Source organism: Alligator mississippiensis, chromosome 9, assembly GCF_030867095.1.
Source record: "Alligator mississippiensis isolate rAllMis1 chromosome 9, rAllMis1, whole genome shotgun sequence".
NCBI classification, from domain to species: Eukaryota; Metazoa; Chordata; order Crocodylia; family Alligatoridae; genus Alligator; species Alligator mississippiensis.
Window position 1 is genome coordinate 54,346,801 of NC_081832.1, and position 19,288 is coordinate 54,366,088.

General features: G+C 38.9%; 1 protein-coding gene across 1 annotated transcript in view; it reads right to left on the reverse strand.

Annotated features, from left to right (window-relative positions):
• TENM2 (teneurin transmembrane protein 2) overlaps positions 1-19,288 on the reverse strand; it is a 2,247,577-nt gene that overhangs the window by 2,057,126 nt on the left and 171,163 nt on the right. The window contains exon 2 of the mRNA XM_059733461.1: positions 18,714-18,811. The gene's annotated coding sequence lies outside the window, so the exon portion shown is untranslated. The remainder of the gene's footprint in view (positions 1-18,713; positions 18,812-19,288) is intronic.

Consider the following 19,288-nt stretch of genomic DNA (forward strand, 5'->3'; position numbering starts at 1 on the left):
ATACTCGGTCCTTATACATGGTGAAACCCAATTACATTGAGTTGCTTGACCAAACTTAGACTTCCATCCTACAGACAATTACAAAAATACATAACTTTTCCCTATTCAAGAGCAAGGTGAAAGGTGGGGTAGGGCAAGGCACTGCACAGGTGTATGTTTCATTTACTGTACATTGAGACTTACCATACCACTCTAAAGGACCCAGCTTCCTCACACATCAGAAACTGATCTCAGTTTGGTCGGGGTGAGGAATCATTTTTTTCTTTCTTCAGTGGGAAAGGGGAAAAGAGGCAGCAAAAAGATCAGATAACACTATTTAATTAATTTTTTTTAAATGTGTAAATATTTTTCATGTTTGAGACCCATAGAATAAAATGATTTTAAAATTCCAGTGTTTTACATGAAAAAATTTTGTTCTTATTCGTGTAGCTCTACTTCAAGTTGCAATGTACTCTCTCCTGTTCTAGTCACTAAAACATTAAGTGACAGATATGAGGGTAATAGAGAGAATTTATGCATTTTGCATCTTCATTACTGCTCACTGAAGTTGAATTTTCTATTCATAGGGCAATCTGCAAGAAGGTTTGGTACTTCTTTAAAACAATAAGCAAAAATTTCAAACACTGTTGAGAGGGAAAATCTGGAGACATTTGCTTTTGAATTAAACAAGATGTTTCAATTTGAAACACTGGAAACAAAATTGAGCCTGATAGGCAAGGTTCAAGACTGCAAACTCAGTCATGACTCCCAGCTCATGGACTGGCAAGGAACTATCTGCTCCCTAAGCTAAGCTGGGAATCTTGGAGCTGAGGAAGCAGGGCTGTTAAGTTACCAGTTTTTTTAGTAGGGTGCCTTAAGAGCCCAGGCACATGGGTCCTAGAAACTGCAGACCCATGGCTTAATACAAGGGAGACTGAAATACCTGAAAACTCCTATGGTTTCTGGGCTCCTGGACCCATGGTAATCTTTAAAAGTTGTAGCTCTACAGCTGGGAGTATAAATATAGGCAAACAACAAGTTGCAACTATGGCATATTCAAGGGAGTAATTACTAAGAGCAGTTTCTGAGCAACTGATTGAAATCCATTTGGATAAAACATCTCAGCCAAGTTCATTGTACTCTGGATTCAGCTAAGGCTGCATCTCAGGTTGGCTCCTGGTTCAAGACAACACAAAGGAGCTTGCTGTGGTTGCCTGATCTGGAGGGTTCCAGGGTTGTTGCCTATCAACTAACTAGTGCCCTTCCACCATGAGAAATAACGGGATCACATTATTGCTCCTCCTACATCCTGTGAGAGCCCAAGGATTTCTTATGCCTGATAATGCCCAGCCAGAGAAAAGTGGCAGTTTTATACTCAGAAAGTGTTTTGGTTGTGTAAGAAAATTTGCCCATTATTGAATTAAAAATAAAACCCAAATATATAGTACGAAAAAAAAGGTCTGTTTGTGACTAACAAGTCAAAGAATTCCAAGAGTAAATTTAGCCCTTCTACAGATGACAAGCACAGAGACAACATGACAAACAAGTCTTATTTTTGAGGACTTACAATTGCCATTGGTGATACAGAGACAGAGCTGGCCCTCTAAACAGGAGTGAAATTTGGCTCATATGAATAGTTTCTGTAACTCTAAGCAAATGTACTGAATACCTTACCAGCTTTTCTCTAATAAAAGCTGAGTTGTTTGTGGTAGGCTAAGATAGTAAGGCTGCTTTCATTCACTCTTTTAAGCCTTTATGTATATAATAATTTTCCTGATGTTAATGTTTTCTACATTTTAATTTACAAAAGAACAAAAAAGCAGATCATGCTGGTAAGACTTTTTTTACTATAGATCTGACCGGGGGTGCAGTGGAGTAGTTGCTGTCCATATCTATAGTGAAGGGCACCTGCCAATGGATCCATTTCCCCATGGCTCTGGATGCCTGGGTGCCTTGTGTGTGAGGGAAGCAAGGAAGGAAGGAAGACATTGCCTGCTTCTCTCCCTAGCTGATCTGAGTGTGGGGGAAGCCCCAGGACCACTCCTGGCCCACTCCAGCCACAGACTGCGGGCAGTGGCTGCACAGGCAGTTGGGTCCCTGCTCCTGCTCCCCTCTACAACCTTTTTCCTGCTGGCCTGAGGGCTCCAGCTGCAGGAATCAGCTGCAGAGGGGGGCAGGCAGTCCTGCAGACAGCAGTCAGTGGGAAGTCTCCATCTTCCAGCACCCACTCCCAGACAGTAGGGGACAGCTAGGGGGTGGGCAAAGAGAAGGAACTCCTGGAAGAGGGGGATGATTACTCTGCTGAGACCACCATCCCCAATCCTGCCTGACCCTCAGTGCAGCAGCTGCCATCAGCTGGACTCCTCAGGCCAGCATGGGGAATGCAATGAAGAGGGAGGGAACAGGGTCTGTGCACCCTGTGCTGCTGCATCCCCCCCCCACCCCCCCCCCCCGCTTGATTTTGGTTCACAGTAGTTCTGGGGCTTCCCTCACCCCCAGGTCAGATGGAGACAGCAGTAACAGCAAGCTTCTAGGTGTGCCTAATCCCTGCCAAATCATGGGTGTCCTTCATGGTATGGGAGCAGGCACTGGAAGTGGTGATCTGTCCAATACTGCCACTGTTCAGGGCCAAGACAGGCACCCCATACTGCTGCTTAACCATGCCTCTGTCTGAAGCAGGGCAGGAGAAACCCTAGGGTTCTCCCATGCCTGGGTTAGCCCTGGACAGTAGGGGCAGAGGGTAGGTCCTCCCTTCTTCCACCCAATGGCAACCCCAGTTGCAGAGCATGGGAGAGAAGGGGGTGACTTCACTGGAAGGGAGGGGTGCTGTGCTGTTTGGAGAGAAGTATACCTGCTTTGCACTGATGGCATCTCCTGTACCCCACTTGTTAAATTAATGGATCTGCCAATGGATCTGTATCATCATCCATTTGTGTGGTCAAAGACTTACTACAACACCTTTTACATTACATTAGTTCCTTAGTTGAGATTGCAGAGGTCATTTTCCCTAGAAGAAAACTTTCTGGCACAGCTACCCTGATGTCATGACAACAGAGAATTGGAGAGGTACCTCAGAACCAGTATTGGAGCACAGAGTCTCCCTGTGAATGGAGATCTGCAAGAGATCTTTACTAATCAACATGCTCTCAGGGTTGATAATTTCTACATCTGCTGTGGTGAAAGATAGGGCTGACACTCTGCCCTCCCCCCCTTCCCCCCCCCCACTAAAGAAACACAGAAGAAATGATGCCAGAGAAAACGTGCTTTGTGGAGAGAAGTATGCTTGCTTTAGGGATACTAAAGTCCCCAGCCGGTGTTCGCCCACCAAAGTGAGTAATCAGGGTCCATGTTCTACACATAGTTAAGAGAAAAACCAAAGAGTTATCTCTTCCAAATATAAGAATGTCCAGCCCATGCCTTTGTGAGGGGCTGTGTTCCCAGTTTATTCAGTCTCTTAGATTTACATCAGCGATGTGAAAAGGTTGTGTTATGGCATGACCTGGATAGAAGTTCTATTACCATTTCTAAAGAAAGTTTAACCTTATGCTAACTGATAATGCTTGTATTTAAAATTCTGCTGTTCTACTCATTCATTCTCAAATTACTTATTAATTTAGCTGATGATTTTATGTGGCTAATCTTACAGACCTGAATCTCTTTTAGTCTTCATCCTTCAAAGAAGAATTTAAAACTCTTTAATAAAATTCAGAAGTTCAGACTTGGTTTCACATATCCCTCTATCTTTTCTACTTTAAGTCCATGTCCTGAATTTAAATGAACAATGATACAAAGAACTAATATTTTATTGTACAATCTAAATTATAAAACTGAAGATCCAGGGCATGGGGGAGCTACTGCCATTTAATTATTCCCGCCAATACCAGTCCTCTTTGAACACAGTCATGTTCTTTGCATTTGATTTGTAGCCATTACATGTTAGGTGATTTCATGTCCTTAGCATTTATTTTTGTGGCCTTTTCCACATAGAAAGCATATAGGAATACCAGATTTTGCATGTTTGATGCACAGTCACTTTCATTCAAGAGTTCTGAGTTTGGAAAAATTATTTTTCAAAGGTCAGAAATCTCAAATACTGTAAACCTATTTATATGATTAATTTTCTTTCACATAATTTAACTCAGGGCCTTGTTACACACTGCACTTTGAATTGCTTTAATGTTGATTTGTGTTAGTGTTAGCTTGATGGAGCAGTCATACCATAAGGCTAAAAACCTCTGACTGTTCCCCACCTACATAGCTATGATTTACCACTAGAGGGCTGGTGAGAAGAGACTCAACTCGGAGCTGCAGTTGTGAGTTGCTACAACAGGGCTGGTGAGCCAGGACAGGCTTCTATCCCTGCTGTAGAGAAGGGTTGTTGGGGGCAGGAAAATGAAGCTTGGAGGTGGAGAGTTAATAGGGTGGGTATAGGTAATGAAATGGAAGGGGGAAAAGAAATAGGAGAGGGGAAGGGTGGTGAAATGAAGGCAGTCACTCAGTGAAGGATTAAATAAAAAGAAGTAAAAAAAAAAAAAAATCCCAAGAATTGAAAAAGAAATAGAAAGTAAATTAAAGAAGGTTTCATGTTTTAAAATTGGGATTTTGTATCGGGGTGTGGGGGTGCTGGTTGTACTTCCCAGGGTGGCTGGGAGGTGGGAGTGGTGAGGAAAGGTGCTTTTGGGAGGCTACTGCCCCTGCCTGGGAAGGAAACCCCAACTCATGGGGGGTCCAATTGTACCTCCTACCTTTTCCTTTTCCCCTCTCCCCCCGACCCTGTTCCTGGACCTGTTCATGTTCTGTGACCTGGCTAACTGGCATGTGGTCTTCAGGCTGTTTGCAAAGGGTTGCACCTCTGGGGGCAGGAGGAAGAGTTGGTTTATGCCAGAAACACCCACTGGGAAGTAGAGCTCATGGGATGGAAAGTTTGTTCATACAGAGCAGGAGGGTGTGGGTGGAACACTACATCTTGGGATGCTGGAGGACTGCAACTTGAGTGGCTCATCTTTGGGGAGTGGCCACACCTTAATGAAACACAAGCTGGGTAATATGGATCAGACATAAACCTGCTCTGGAGTGGCATAACTTTAAGTTGCCTAAGGTGTGCTTAAAATTAGTATTAATGTGTGGACAATCCAGAGATTAAGAGCTCCAGGAGCTGCCTAAAAGTAAAGTTCAACAAGGCCCTTAGTTTGCAGACACTAATTTAACTGAGGGTAAAATGTTCTAACTTGCACCATTTCAAGTGCTTGCAAGAACATTTCTTGTACTAAGGATAATCAAGCCCAATGCAGAAGGGGATAGAAGCAATTTACATTTTCTACATTAGAGTTAGGAGAACAGGCAAGGGTGACAATATTTTTACATGTTGCTTTGTAAACTGCTGCTTATGGACCAACAAGGACCAGGGACAATGTCCATAACTTTGACCAAAACAAACAAACAAAAAAATATCTTGGCAGCCAGGGGATGTTTGGATGGCAGAGAGATGCCTCTGTGTGAGCACTACATTGTCCTGATAGCCAAGATATGAGAGATTTTACTTCAAAGAACTTCAGGGCATTGGGAAGTGAAGGAATTGTTAAACATGTCTAACTTGCAGCAGAAGGGAGGAAGGAAGGAAGGAAGGAGCCAAACCCAAGAACACAAGATGTGACCTGACCCAACCAGGGTATAATAGTAAAATACTGTGTGTCTTCTTTCAGATGATCAACAAATTGTAATAATTGACATAAAGTGATAAATTTCTATTCCTCTGGTCAGGCTGGTATATAATCCTTATTACCAGGATATATTAGGCCAAGAGCCACAAAGATATTTAGGCATCTAATTGCTATTTAGGGTGCTCACCCCCAGTGGTTTTTATAGTCAGTCTCCAGAGATTTCAGTGGGAATTTCAGGATTTTTAAAGACAGAGTGAAAACATGTGCATTCCCAACTCCAATGAAAATTTAATTGGTACAGAAACAAAACAAAACAAAAAACCCCATTGGTTCTTGTAAAGAAGCTCAGACTGTGAAAACAAGGCTTTTTTTAATTGTATGTAAACCTTTTCTCTTCGTTCTACCTGGCTTCAAGCTCCATTACCTCTGTTGTTGTTTAAACTCTAATGCTTGCCATTTCATCCTGACCATATAGAAGAGAGGTCATTCATATTCCTTGGCAGTGTCTTATCTTAGATTCTGGAAAATAGCATGTTAGTCCGTAAATGTGGGTTTGAGCCACAGCTGGAAATATTCCACCCTGACCACAGTAATAATAGTTTCTTTTCATTTTTAAAATAGATTGTGGGCAAGTACTTTTAACCTGATATGGAGTGGTTTATTATTATAATATGCATAATATGAATGTTAATATTAGAGTAAAGCACTTTCCTCCTTAGTTCTGGTGTACCTACAGGCAGGTGTAACAATTACCTGTATTATTTAATGCTGATGTTTCTTTCCCCCAGTCTATAACAATTAATATTCATAAATATTTCTATTATGGGCCAGTTGTCAGATTCAAGGATGACAATCAACTGTGAACTTCCCTCCTTGCATACAACAAAACTCAGATACAGATAGTGACCTGGTGATGGAATGTTGCTGGTAAATTGTAGAGAAGTTACCTGAGTTTATTGTCTTTCCCCACCTCCCACCACCAGATGCTGCTCCATGGGGCTATGGAGCCTGCAAGCACCCACTGGCAAAAAAAAAAGTCAGCACCTATGGTCAGTGCCAAAAGGCCCCACGAGATAGTCCTGGGTTTGTATAGGATCCTCTAAGTTAGTTCTGAAGGCTTCAAAATTCTGTGTTACAACAATATAGGAGGATTTTACAACAGCAAAGCATAGCTGAGTTGAAACATGTCAACAGGATACACATGGAGAATGAACATAGTTCAGAGATTAGTTGCTATGCTAATCATACCATGAACTGCCATGTTTTGTAGAATAGGGCAGGGTATTTTATAGAGTCGCTAAGCTAAATTCTTAAGTTGTGTTTTCTGCAAGCAAGTCCATTTCAATCCTTAATGCAACAACTTTGTTTCCTCTCAGAACTGCCAAGCTCCAATGGCAAAATTATTACGAGAGCAAGTTTATGAAACAGCTCACTAAAAAATGACTTTGGAATACATACTACAAAGAAGGACTAAAGTAATTGTTTTATTACCTACCATCTTTCCACCAAAAAGAGTCTTAGGGAGACCTGGATAAAACACAATACATTTCTCAGTGAACAACTATGAATTTTTATCCTTTTCATTTGTACACTTATACATATTTCAGTTTCTAACTATTGTACATAAGTAACCCAAACTAACATTCATATTTTTTCCCTTCAATTTATTTGTTTTCCATTTCAGTTTAAACATTGCAGAGCTGAATATTCGTGTGTTCTGTTGCTGAACCATAAGTCACTGCACCAGACTAGAGCACTGCAAATTTAACATAATAATCACATCAACCTATTGAATATTTTATATTCTGTGAAGATGTCCTGTCACTTCCTGTCACTCAGGTGAAAAAAATTGCACCATGTTTTGTAATGTTTTTATGTAATGTAATTAATATTATTAAGGTATATATGTGTATGTATATATATAAACTAGTGAATTGCCTATCAAGGGTGAAGGGGGAGATGCTTGCTAATCCTAACCCCCCCTCCCTGCGCCACTGCCAACTCCCAGAAGCTGGGTGGGGTGGAGTTTGCCCCACCATTCCCTATGTCACCCTCCTCCAGAACCCTGCACTACTACCGCTTCCAAGGAGCATGGCTGGGGGGAGCGAGGCCAGTACTGCTGGCCTCGCCCCCCCGCTCCACCCTCTCCATCCCTGCCATCATGGCGGTGCTCCGCCATGCTGCCACCACCGCCTCCTGTCGATAACGCTGTTGGAGCACTCTGATTGGTTGTTTCAGTAACCAACCAAAGCGCCCCAACAGTGTTACAGACAACCAGACTAAGCCCTTTATTATATTAGAATAACTATTGACTATTAATTATGTTCTAACTACATCATCAGTTTTTTTTTTCTCCCTACATCATCAGTTTTTTTCCTCCCTCCTCCCTGATATAGTTATCATTTGTGCTTGACTTACTTATGTACAATACGAATGGTGAAGATAATAAAGATGATGGTCAAATGATGATTTAATTGCCTTTCCTTCACTGGCATATTTTGCTACATCCAGTAAAAGTAATAGCTAGTAACAACTGTAGACAGCCTCTTGTTTTAAACAGCATTGATTGTTGAAGAATTGTTTCCTTCCACTAAAAAATGAAATCTGCTAAGGTTAATGTGCTAGGAAACCACCAGCTACAGCACAACTTTAAAATAATTGTCTCAGAAAAAGATCAACTGAAAGGCTCATAATTCAATACACTTATTCACCCAGAAGCTGTGGTCTGTTTTGTAATCTTGCATTCCACACTTTTATGAATATCCCAGACAACTTACTTTAATGTTGTATGCTTGTGGTATTGTTTTATAACAACAGTGTTTGTACAGAACTGCATGCAGGATATTTCATGAGAAGCACGCTGAAGATCATGACCATGTGAAACAGATCCAGTTAAATTGTGCTATACCTGCAGGACACTGTGAACCAAATTCTTATTCATTTATTTAGTTATTTATTTATTTTCAGATATTCTGATGAGCCTTGTCTTGCTTTTCTATTCTTTGTCTAGAACTGGAACTGGAAGTGTTAAAGTCCCAAAAGAGAGGATACTTTTTAACCAGGGTTGTTATGTGACAATGGTAAAGAATAATAGAAGGGTCCATTTCTTCTGAAATTAAATGTCAAACTCCATTAGAATTAAAAAAAAAAAACAATGTAATCCACAAAACCTCTCTCTCTATCTTGTGCTTATAATTTTATTTGGCCTTGTCATAGCTGGGTCATAGCTGGTTTCCTAATGTCTACAGACAGTAAATATATCCTAAAGGATTACGGAATTGGACATAACATTTTCATCAAAATAAAATTTCAGTCACAATTGAAAAATGGTTTCTGGATCTATAGGATCTGAAGAAGTGGTGAACAATCTTATAAAAAACAGCTTCTTTCTTCATACGTGGCATGACTGGATGATCAGTAAACCTTCTGAAAGCTTATCAGAATGGAAACTGAATCTTTCAAGGTTCAATAATCTGTATTGTATGCAGATTGAAAGGTATTAAAGAGAATGGAGGGAAAACCTGAAAAACAATGTTTAGATTGATCCAGGAATTAAACCTAAGATTATTATATAGATATTATATGGGATCATTTGATTGTCTTGTTATATGGGAAGGGTACTGACTATATCTCATGGAAGGGTGGCTATATATCCTGAAGTAGCTGGGACAGTCCCAGATTTCAGAGGCTGGTCCCAGCCAGCTGGTGAAAATTAAAAGGCACAAGCTGTGAACTAGGAAGCCCTAGAAGATAGTAAAATTGCCCTAATAGTTTAGCTTGATTAGTGGAATGACCATTAAAAAGTGGTTAACACCTGTAAAGTAAGGAAAAAGGGGTTGTTAATGGGCCATTGACTCCTTAGCTGCCTGAATAGTAATTCTAGTGGTGCCTTGCCCCCTCCCCCCACCCCATCTCTGCCTGGAGGGGAGGAGGAGCTTTGTCCCAGATTTCACATTGTCCCATATGGTCACTCAAGTACTGATATTTGTCAATCTGATGCAAATCATTTGGGTAGAAATGGAAATAAAGTCCTGTTTCTTACCAGTGCTCTTGCATGCTTTAAGCTTGTATCCTTAAAATACATAACTGAAAACTGTTTGTTTTCTTATAAACTGTAATGAAACATTATGGAAATGAGTATTAGTGTTCTATACAAAGGCAGCCTTATACTGGTGTACCTTTTTGTTTAATGAACTCATTGTTATAAAAGAGTATATCTTCCATCGGTACTTGGGGTGAATAAATAACCTCATTTTAAAGTTTGTATATTGGCCCATAGAAATGCACAATAATTTTCAAAGAGACTTAAAGACATCATACCTGAATTAATTTAAAATCTATGGAATGAATATGACCTGATATGACATGTTGCCAGCAAGGAGCAAAGAAAATGTGTGTTTTATGGTATGCATTGTGATAGCTCCACATTTTTCTCTTCATTTATTATTTTTGTAATACAGTATACCTGAGGAGAGCTAGGCTCAACTTGGAAACTCTCAGCTAAAAGATCTACATTTGTCAGTTTACAGGATATATCTGATACATAACTCATTCTGATCAAAATTTTTAAGTGAATAGCATATTTGTAGGGGAAAAAAATGTGGTTTTGTTTTTCTTAGAAGTACTTGCGAATTCATCCAAAATGTCAGGTAGGGCAACATAAATAAATAAATAAATAAATTGATGGATTTAATTTTCACAAGATGATTTGCTGTGGTGGCATTTCATTATATCTAATAGCTCATTATTAGATTACTTACTTGATAATAGACAGACCAATAGTTCGTAATTTTGCGCTCTCTCTCATTTCAGTGAAATATCCAACAGGTAGGACTGAAGGACTCTTAGCTTCGTGGTTAGGATACCTCAGCCTACATTCTGCTATAAGGAAAGTTTAATTATTTATGAAAAAATTAAAGTGTGTCAGCAGGAGAGACTGAAAATACCCTATCCCAGAATATTATGCCCTGACAGTGAAAACACTCTCTTAAAAGTCAAGAGATGTGGAACCAGATCTCCTTTGGCAGAGGAGGGAAATGAACCTGAATCTCCCACATCCTTGACAAGTGTTCTTACCTTGATCTACTAAGTAAAAGTGGAACAACACCAAAATGTCTTCCTCTGACATTTCTCTGGAAATGTAGCTCCTTATTTTTTTTCCTTTTTCTTATGAGTGCCCAAAATAAAATGGTTTATCTTAAATTGAATGAAAAAAATTATGTGGAATGCAATAAAATGTGTGTTTCTTTCAGCTATGCGGAACCCCCCCCCCCCCAATAATTGTTTGGTTTGATCTTAACTGATTTTTTTCTAGATTTTTTTTTCCTTTTCATTGATGGACAAACAATAAAATCAGTTCTTCACACAGTCCTCCTAATAACCACATGGCCCTACCACCAAACTGTGCCAGAAAGGCATACTGTGTAGTAAGTACAAATTATTTTTTTGGATATGCACTTCTAACTAGGCAAAAGAGAATGCAATTTATTTGTAACTTATAGGTGTTGAGAAAGCACTTGAAGGAGAAAAAAATGACATAGTGAATGGGGAGAGCATTTCAGCCACAGGGAGACACATTAGAGAAGACACAGAACAGGGTGGAAGAGGGGAAAATTCAAAGGAACAGATTAGCAATGAATCTGAGATTTCTGCTAAAACTTTGTCATCAACAGTCTCAGAACGTATATAATGCAAACTTCTAACTTGCAACAGGTTGATGCGCCGTGTCAGAACCATGGGTCTTTTTCAGGGCCAGCACTGACAGTCATCTCTGTAAACAGAGGGTCTCACAGCAGTCAAGCAGGACATTCTTTCCAGGATTTGCACCAACTACAGTGGTCATGTGCTTTGTCTCCAGGAGACAGACAGAGGGCTAAACAGCAATAAACCACTGATTGCCAGGATGAGATTAGCTATCAAAATGCAGCACAAGAAATACGGCATCTCTATCTTAGTAGAACCAGAATTCGTCATCAAGACAACATCAGTTACAGAACACAATGAAATTGAAATTGTAATTGTTGATATAGACATCTCAATAACATCCATTTATAAGCTTCGAGGGAAGCAGTTTGCTTTTGTGAGCTCAGGAAACCTAGGCCATGAAAAAGCGCATGTGATCAGTGATGTCTTTAATAGCCACAGTGTCACGTGTGGTTACAGCAAAAACTATTAGAATGACAATTTGGTCAAGATGTGGGACAAGGAATACCACCTAAACCCAATCCATGACTCAAAGCCACCCAGGTTTTTGACTAGCTCCTGATGAAGATGAAGCTATAATCCAGACCTCACCTTTGTTGATAGCAATATAGAAGTTATATGCAAAAAAGATGTGTTGGAACTCATTCCCCACACACAGCACAGACTAATTGCTATCAATGTCACAGCAGCCATAAATCCAAATGTAGTACCAATACATAGACACTTTAATTTTAAGAAAGCAGACTGGAGAGGCTTTCCTGAAGACCATAACACAAAAGTGACACACATCGAATCAATCTTGGATAACTAAGACTTCTTCAAGAAAGCAGTGTACAAAACCTCCAAGACATATATATATATATACCTTGAGGATAAAGAATAGGGCTTACTCCATACTAGCAGCCAAATACATGCCCCCCCTTCCCCCTTCCCCAGCAGATGTTTCAAAGAGATCCTCTCTCATAAGACACTACTGGGGGAAGGGACAGCCCTAACTAACAAGATCCAGAAAGAAAAACAACAGAAATGGAAAGAACAAATTGAAGGAATAGATATGACCCACACTAGCAGGAAAGCATGGTTAACCATTTGCATGCTAAGTAATGGCCCAAGAAAAGAACAGCAACACAACATCACAGCCAATCAGGTAGCTCACCAATTTCTGCTCAATGGTAAAGCTTCAGAGAAATAGCCTAAAATATGGATTTGATGGCAAATTGATCTGGAAGAAAGTCATGTTAGCATACCATATACTATGAATTAACCTGATGCCAGAATAAGTCACTTGAAAAACAGCAAAGTAGTGAGACTCAAAAACATACACACGAAACAGATCAAACCTTTTGGCCCCACAACGAAGTTATGGGTATTAAGTCTTTTTAATAATTGCTCATCAACCCTTAGAATACCTAAATTATGGCAGCAGGCCCATGTAATAATAGCTCTATAAAAGCCAGGGAAGGATGCCTGTCGCCCAGAGAACTTTAGGCCAGTGTCACTTCTGTGCCATATTTATAAGTTTTACAAATGCCTTATTCTCAATCACCTCTCACCTCATATCAGACAATATCTGATACCAGAACAAGCTGGATTTAGACCAGGCAAGTCCTGCACTAGCAAAATACTAAACATCTTTCAGCACATAGAAGATGTATTCAAGAAAGGGATGAGATTAGATGCTGTGGCTGTAGATGTATCAGTGGCATATGACACAGTCAACCACTGAAACCTGCTTGCCAAAGTCTACAACATGATGCACCACTACCACCTAGTGTAACTTATCCTATCTCTGTTGGAGAATAGATGTTTTAATTAGAACTGTGCAAGAAACAGAGTCACTGTAGATGACTCCCACAGGGAAGCATGCTAGCACTGATCCTTTTCAACGTATATATGACCAACTCATACAGAGTAATGGGAGAAACTTTATAGTTGTTATTCATTTATGCATCACATCACAAGAGAAAGACTTTGCCACTATCAAGACCAGATTGGCATGTATACTAATTACTACAATAAGAACCAGCATTACTCAGCATTACTCAGATTACTGCAATAAGAACCAGCTTCATGCCAACCCAACCACAATGCAGGCCACACCTTTTCATCTCCTCCACAGAGAAGCCAAATGGAAATTAAACATCATTTGGGATGGAATCCCACTGACTAATCCTGTGTACTTCGTGGTTACATTTGACTGAACACTTACATTCAAAGCATGTATAGAGAGGATGAAAGTTAGCACCTTCAACAACATACTTTGAAAGATGGTCAACTCAAAGCCAGACACATTACCAAACACTGCTATTGTCTTGTATTACTCTACTGCAGAATATGCATGTCCAGTATGGGAATGATCAGTTCATGAAAATAGATCCAGTTCTAAATGACAGCTGTTGTGAAATAACAGGATGTCTGAACCCAACACCAAAGGATAGCCTGTACTTACTGGCTGGCATTGTATGACTTGATATCAAAAGAAAGGCAAAGAGCTAAAAAGAAATATCATGGCAGATGGAAGATCCAGGGCATCTACTGTATGGTCACACAGAAGTAATTAAACAGCTTAAAATGCAAAAGAGTTTTGTAACCAGTGTTGTGCCATTGGATATGACAGTTGACAGGGTGCAACTGAGGTTACTGAAGTCAAGATTACATGCAATCAAATGCTCTGAAATGGACTTAGAACCCCAGGAGGACCTTTCAAGAGGGTCAGATCTAGATTGGCCAATGTGGTAATGCCTGAATTGCCTGCACACACAAACTAGAAGATCAAAACCAAACATGATCAAATGGGACTACTCTAATGACATGAATATATGCAATTGTGGTGAAGCGCAGACTATGAAGCACATGCTCATTTGCTAACTCCTTGTTGAGACCAGTATGAAGGAGGACCTTGTTGCAGCAATGGAAAGAGCCATGACTTGTACATGATTCTTGAAAAAACATTTAGTTTATGACAAGGACACAAGCCAAAAAAGAAGAGCAGATAAGGATTAGGGTTCTGATACTGATAACTGTACACATGCAGTATGACCTATATGCAAATAACAATACAAGCAAAAGTTAGATACACAGTATAGTTCCTGTAAGCACCCAGTTTCACAACCCCAATGTTATTTTCTGAGAGACCATGTCAGACAGTATTCATCATTTGACAAGCTACAGACTGTCAGGAGTAATGAGCAGAAAAAATAAGAAACCAAACAGAATCAGAGACAGACAGATGAGCTAGGAAAAGGACACATGAATCAAATGGAAAACAGAAAGAGGTGGTCAGAAATATCAGGGGAAAACCCAGTAACCAGTAATCAATGACACACAATTTTTTGTTGTGCATCCATACTAAAAAAAGGGCTAGAAAACCTAGTGGAGTGCCTTGTTATACAGATGTTTTACTTTAACAAGGAGTGCTTCATTTAAGTATAATGCTGCTAGTTATGTGCAAAACTTAAACAGAAACATTTGTAAAGGTTTCTTTGTACTGTTTCAAATCCATAATTTAACATATTTGTCCCACTAGAACAAACATTTGCTGAATGTCATGGAAACTGTTTTTTGGAGAAGTATGGTGTCAGTAAGATCTCTTCTCAATATAACACTGGATCCAGGCATCTCCCAAGTGACACACACACACACCTGCACACACACACACACACACACACCCTCTTTAACTGATATTAGAATCATAGAAAAGTAGGGATGAAAGAAACCTCAGGAGATCATCTAGTCCAACCCCCTGATCAAAGCGGGATCATTCCTGTTTAAACTTTTCCAGATAAGCGTTTGTCTAATCTGCTCCTAAGAAGGGAGATTTTACAGTCACTTCTGGAAGTCTGTTCCAATGTTTAGCCACTGTTTGCTTACTACCCAACCCTAGTTTCCCTTGCCTCAGTTTAAGACCATCATTCCTTGTTCTATCAGTACCTGCTGGTTTTGAAGTGTTAGCAAATCCCCCTTTAGTCTTCTCTTCTCCAGACGAAACTCAGTTCTTCCAATTTGTCTACATTTCCCGCTTCTTCCCAGTTCTTCTCAACCTTTTTCTTAATTTACATTTTTCCAATCATTTTTGTAGCTCCTTGCTGGACTATTTCTAATTTGTCTATATGTTTCTTCTTGAAGTGCAGTACCCCAAACTGGACACAGTACTCCAGGGAAGGCCTCATTAGTGTTGGATAAAGCAGAAAAATAACTTGCCTTAATTTGCAAATTACTCTTCTATTAATACAACCCAATATGCTACTAGCCTTTTTTGCAATAAAAGTGAACTGTTGGCCTATTTTTAGTTTGCAGCCTCACTTAAATCCCTAGGCCCTTCTCTGCAATACTGAAGTCTAGCCAGTCATTCCCCAATCTGTATTTGTGCATGTGATTATTCTGTCCCAAGTGTAGTACTTTGTACTTCTCCCTATTAAATGTCTTTTGATTAATTTTGGGCCATATTTCCAGTTATGGACATCATTCTAGATCCTAATCCTATCCTCCTGAGCATCTGCAGCTCCAGCATCTACAGCTCCAACTACTTCAGTGGGCACCTGAACATTTGCTAATGGAGCACTCAGTATCCCATTTTCCAAATCATTAATGAAGATACTAAACAGAACTAGACCCAGGACTGATCTTTGGGGTATCCCACTTCTCCCTTAGCTTATGAATGAGAATATCTTGGGATATTCCCAAAAGTCAAGATATACCACATCAACTACTCTCCCCCACCTACAGAGCCCATCATCTTGTCATAGAACAAAATTACGTTTTTCAAACATGAGTTGGTCTTGAAAAATCCATGGGTTTTTTTTCTATTCACCTTGTTTTCCTTTACATGCTTTGAAAGGGATTTTTGGATGATATGCTTTATAATCTCTACAAGTACTGACCTTGGTCTGAATTTTCCTGGGTCTATTCTCTTCTCATTTTAAAAGACAGGAACTATAATATATTTTCACTCTTCCAGTCACTGAGGCCCTCACCCAGCTTCCACAAATTCTCAAAGAGGATATCCAGGGGCTATGCAATTACTTCAGTGATTCTTTAATTACTCTAGGAAGCATCTCATCTGGCCCAACATCTCTAAGTAATCTCTAACCTCAGAAATATCTTCTATGTTCTGTTGGTCCAGTAAAAGATATCACCCCCCCCCCCCCAAAAAAAAAATCCCTGCCTATCACATAATTCCTGGACCATCATGGTTACAACTTAACTCTAATACTACCTCTCTTCTGAACACTCAGAGTAGATATTCTTTTGGTGTTATGTGTTGCCTCATTGAAGCATTTGGTGTGGCGTACAGTATTACTTTATCTTTGATGCTAGGTCTCTTTTTTCGGGCTGATATGGAAGACAAGCTTTCAAAAGCCCCCTACTATGAAAGTCAAATCAAGTGTCCTTATGAATATGCATAAACATAAAACTAGCGTAGTCATTTTCTGCGGTTACTTACTGTGCTGGGTGGCCCTGGAAGCCATTCCAAATGGTTTTGATTTTGCGTTTGAGATTCTTAATGGTAGTAATTATCTCTTGCAGCCATGCAGTACCAAACATGATGGGTGTTAGAGATACTTAAAAAAAAAAATAAAATAAAAAAAAAAAAACCCTGAAGATGCTAATGCTCACATTTTAGTTCCTACAGGGCAATTAGCCCCTACTAATGATGTTTATATTTATATGCAAATGTATAAAAAAAGAATCTTAACAGATACTTCATACTAATGCTACTGGGATTCCATCTGTCTGTAGCAAAAGTCTGCCATTAACACTATGAGTTGCTGATTTTCGTAATAAGAACTATTTAATCTTAAGTAATTCATTCTTTATTTTATGTTTTTCCCTTACCTTCTGCTCTTTTATAAAGACCCTTAACTTTAATGTACAGTATGGGATGTCTGTTTAGGGCATCAATGGAGGTGCTAGGTATACTTCCCACTCAGCCTTATGTTGCTTGTTCTTTTTTTTTTTTTGCATGATTGCCTCATATTACATAAAGCAGTTCTCCTCACCTCAAAATAATAATTTAATAACAAACAGATTTTGCAGAGGCAGTCATTTGTTAGTATCTCACTTTCCAGTGATCTCTCTGATATGCAAACAAGGATGACAATCAAGGGTAGTAGCATACAACAGACTTCACTTCCTACTGAGCTAATGAAAATGTTCTTTTCATTGAGAGCTGTTCTTCTGAGACTAGAAGACCTCCAGTTCAAATGTCTATATCTTTGTGCTCTAATTTACCACATTCTTAACAAAATCCTCATTTTTAGGACTATGAAACTTTGATAACAGGTTGAAAAATAAACAAGGAACATCTGTGCAAACACATTGGTTCACCATTAATATTTCATATGAAATGTGCACTAAATATGTGCACTAAATACTCACATTTTAAACAGAAGCACTGAAGGCTCCACTTTACTTGTATCTAATCATTCTATTTAATGAGCACAATGTAATATGAAATTCTTATATGATCAGCTTATTATTTTTTATAAAGCTTAAGAGCAACCAGTCAGTTAAGCCTACAGACATCAACCATTTTTAAATTAATTTTATTGCTTTATGTTATTGTAATTAAAGATTGTAAAATCCTTATAATTTTACGCATACAATATCTTATTACATTAAACAAAGATATAAGAGTAAATCTATGATAAATTAAAAAGGCTTTGTTAATTAACCTAACATGAATGGTTACTTGATCAGCTATGCCAGTGCTTTAAAAAGCTTAGAGGTAATTTATTTAGAACAATAACCTTTATTGGGGCATAAACTGATCACCAGCTGAGGTTAGAAAGAATTTCACCACATGGTAATATATTGTGAAATTGCTTGGATGACTTTCTGGGAGGTTTTTTACCATCTTCTGAAGATCTATAATAGATTACAGATTCCATTTAGTCACTTCTGGCATTAAATCAATGAAAGCTTTGCATCTTTTCAGATATTATAATCATTTTAAAGAGATTGTGTGTACATTTTAAATATGCCCATATAAAAAGCAAATAATTATTATGTTTGGAAATACACACAAATTTGACATGATACACATTACACACACATGCGATACACTCTCTAGAAATGCAAAAATACAAAGCCATTAAATTAGTGTTGAACTTATTTCCTTTTTGTCTCTTTGAATTTTGGGACAATATTATTAATTGCCCCAAAATTTCCCCAGGAAAACCAAAGCAAATAGAAAACAGTGTGTCCCAATAACTGCTTTGATACTTTGTAATTGTGAGAACTAAATGCTAGTATATGAGGGTTGTCTTGCTTTGTCATTATGAATACTACATAGACATGTCTACTAATCACTAGAAGATGATTTGTTTCTATTTATTATCCAGACTTTAGGAGCTCAGGAAAAGCACTTACCTCAGAGAGGTATTCAGGTCCCTCGTCCAATATCTGAACGATCAGGATGCATAGCTAATTCTCATTAAGCTCAATGGCTTTAGCTGCAATTCCCCCACCTGTTACAAGTTCAAGATTGAGATTTTGATTAACTCTTCCTGTACAAAACCACACGATATATATTTTTTTGTGTTTTACATTCATTACCTGATTAGAAGTTTAACAGTATTACTGACGTTCAGATGGTCCAAAGCTTTATTTTTTCCTGCTTACTTAGTATATATAAGAAGATAGCAGCAAACAATGAATTGGGGAGAAATATATTGCATATGGATGTGTCCTCTTATAATGCTTTTATTCAGAGAAGCTATGGTCTAATTTTCACAAGCAGACTTCTCAAAGATTTCACCTTCACCCTGAATGTAGCTGTGACAAGTAAGTCAAGGTCCAGTGATTCCAATTAGAGAGGTTTTCTCATGAAGGTAAAGCATGTTGCACTTCCTGACAATACTGTATTAGGGCAAAATTATTGTGAAAGGGTTTATCTTTAAAGAGGGCAGTGGTAGCTATATTCATCTTTTTCAGTGACTTAAAAC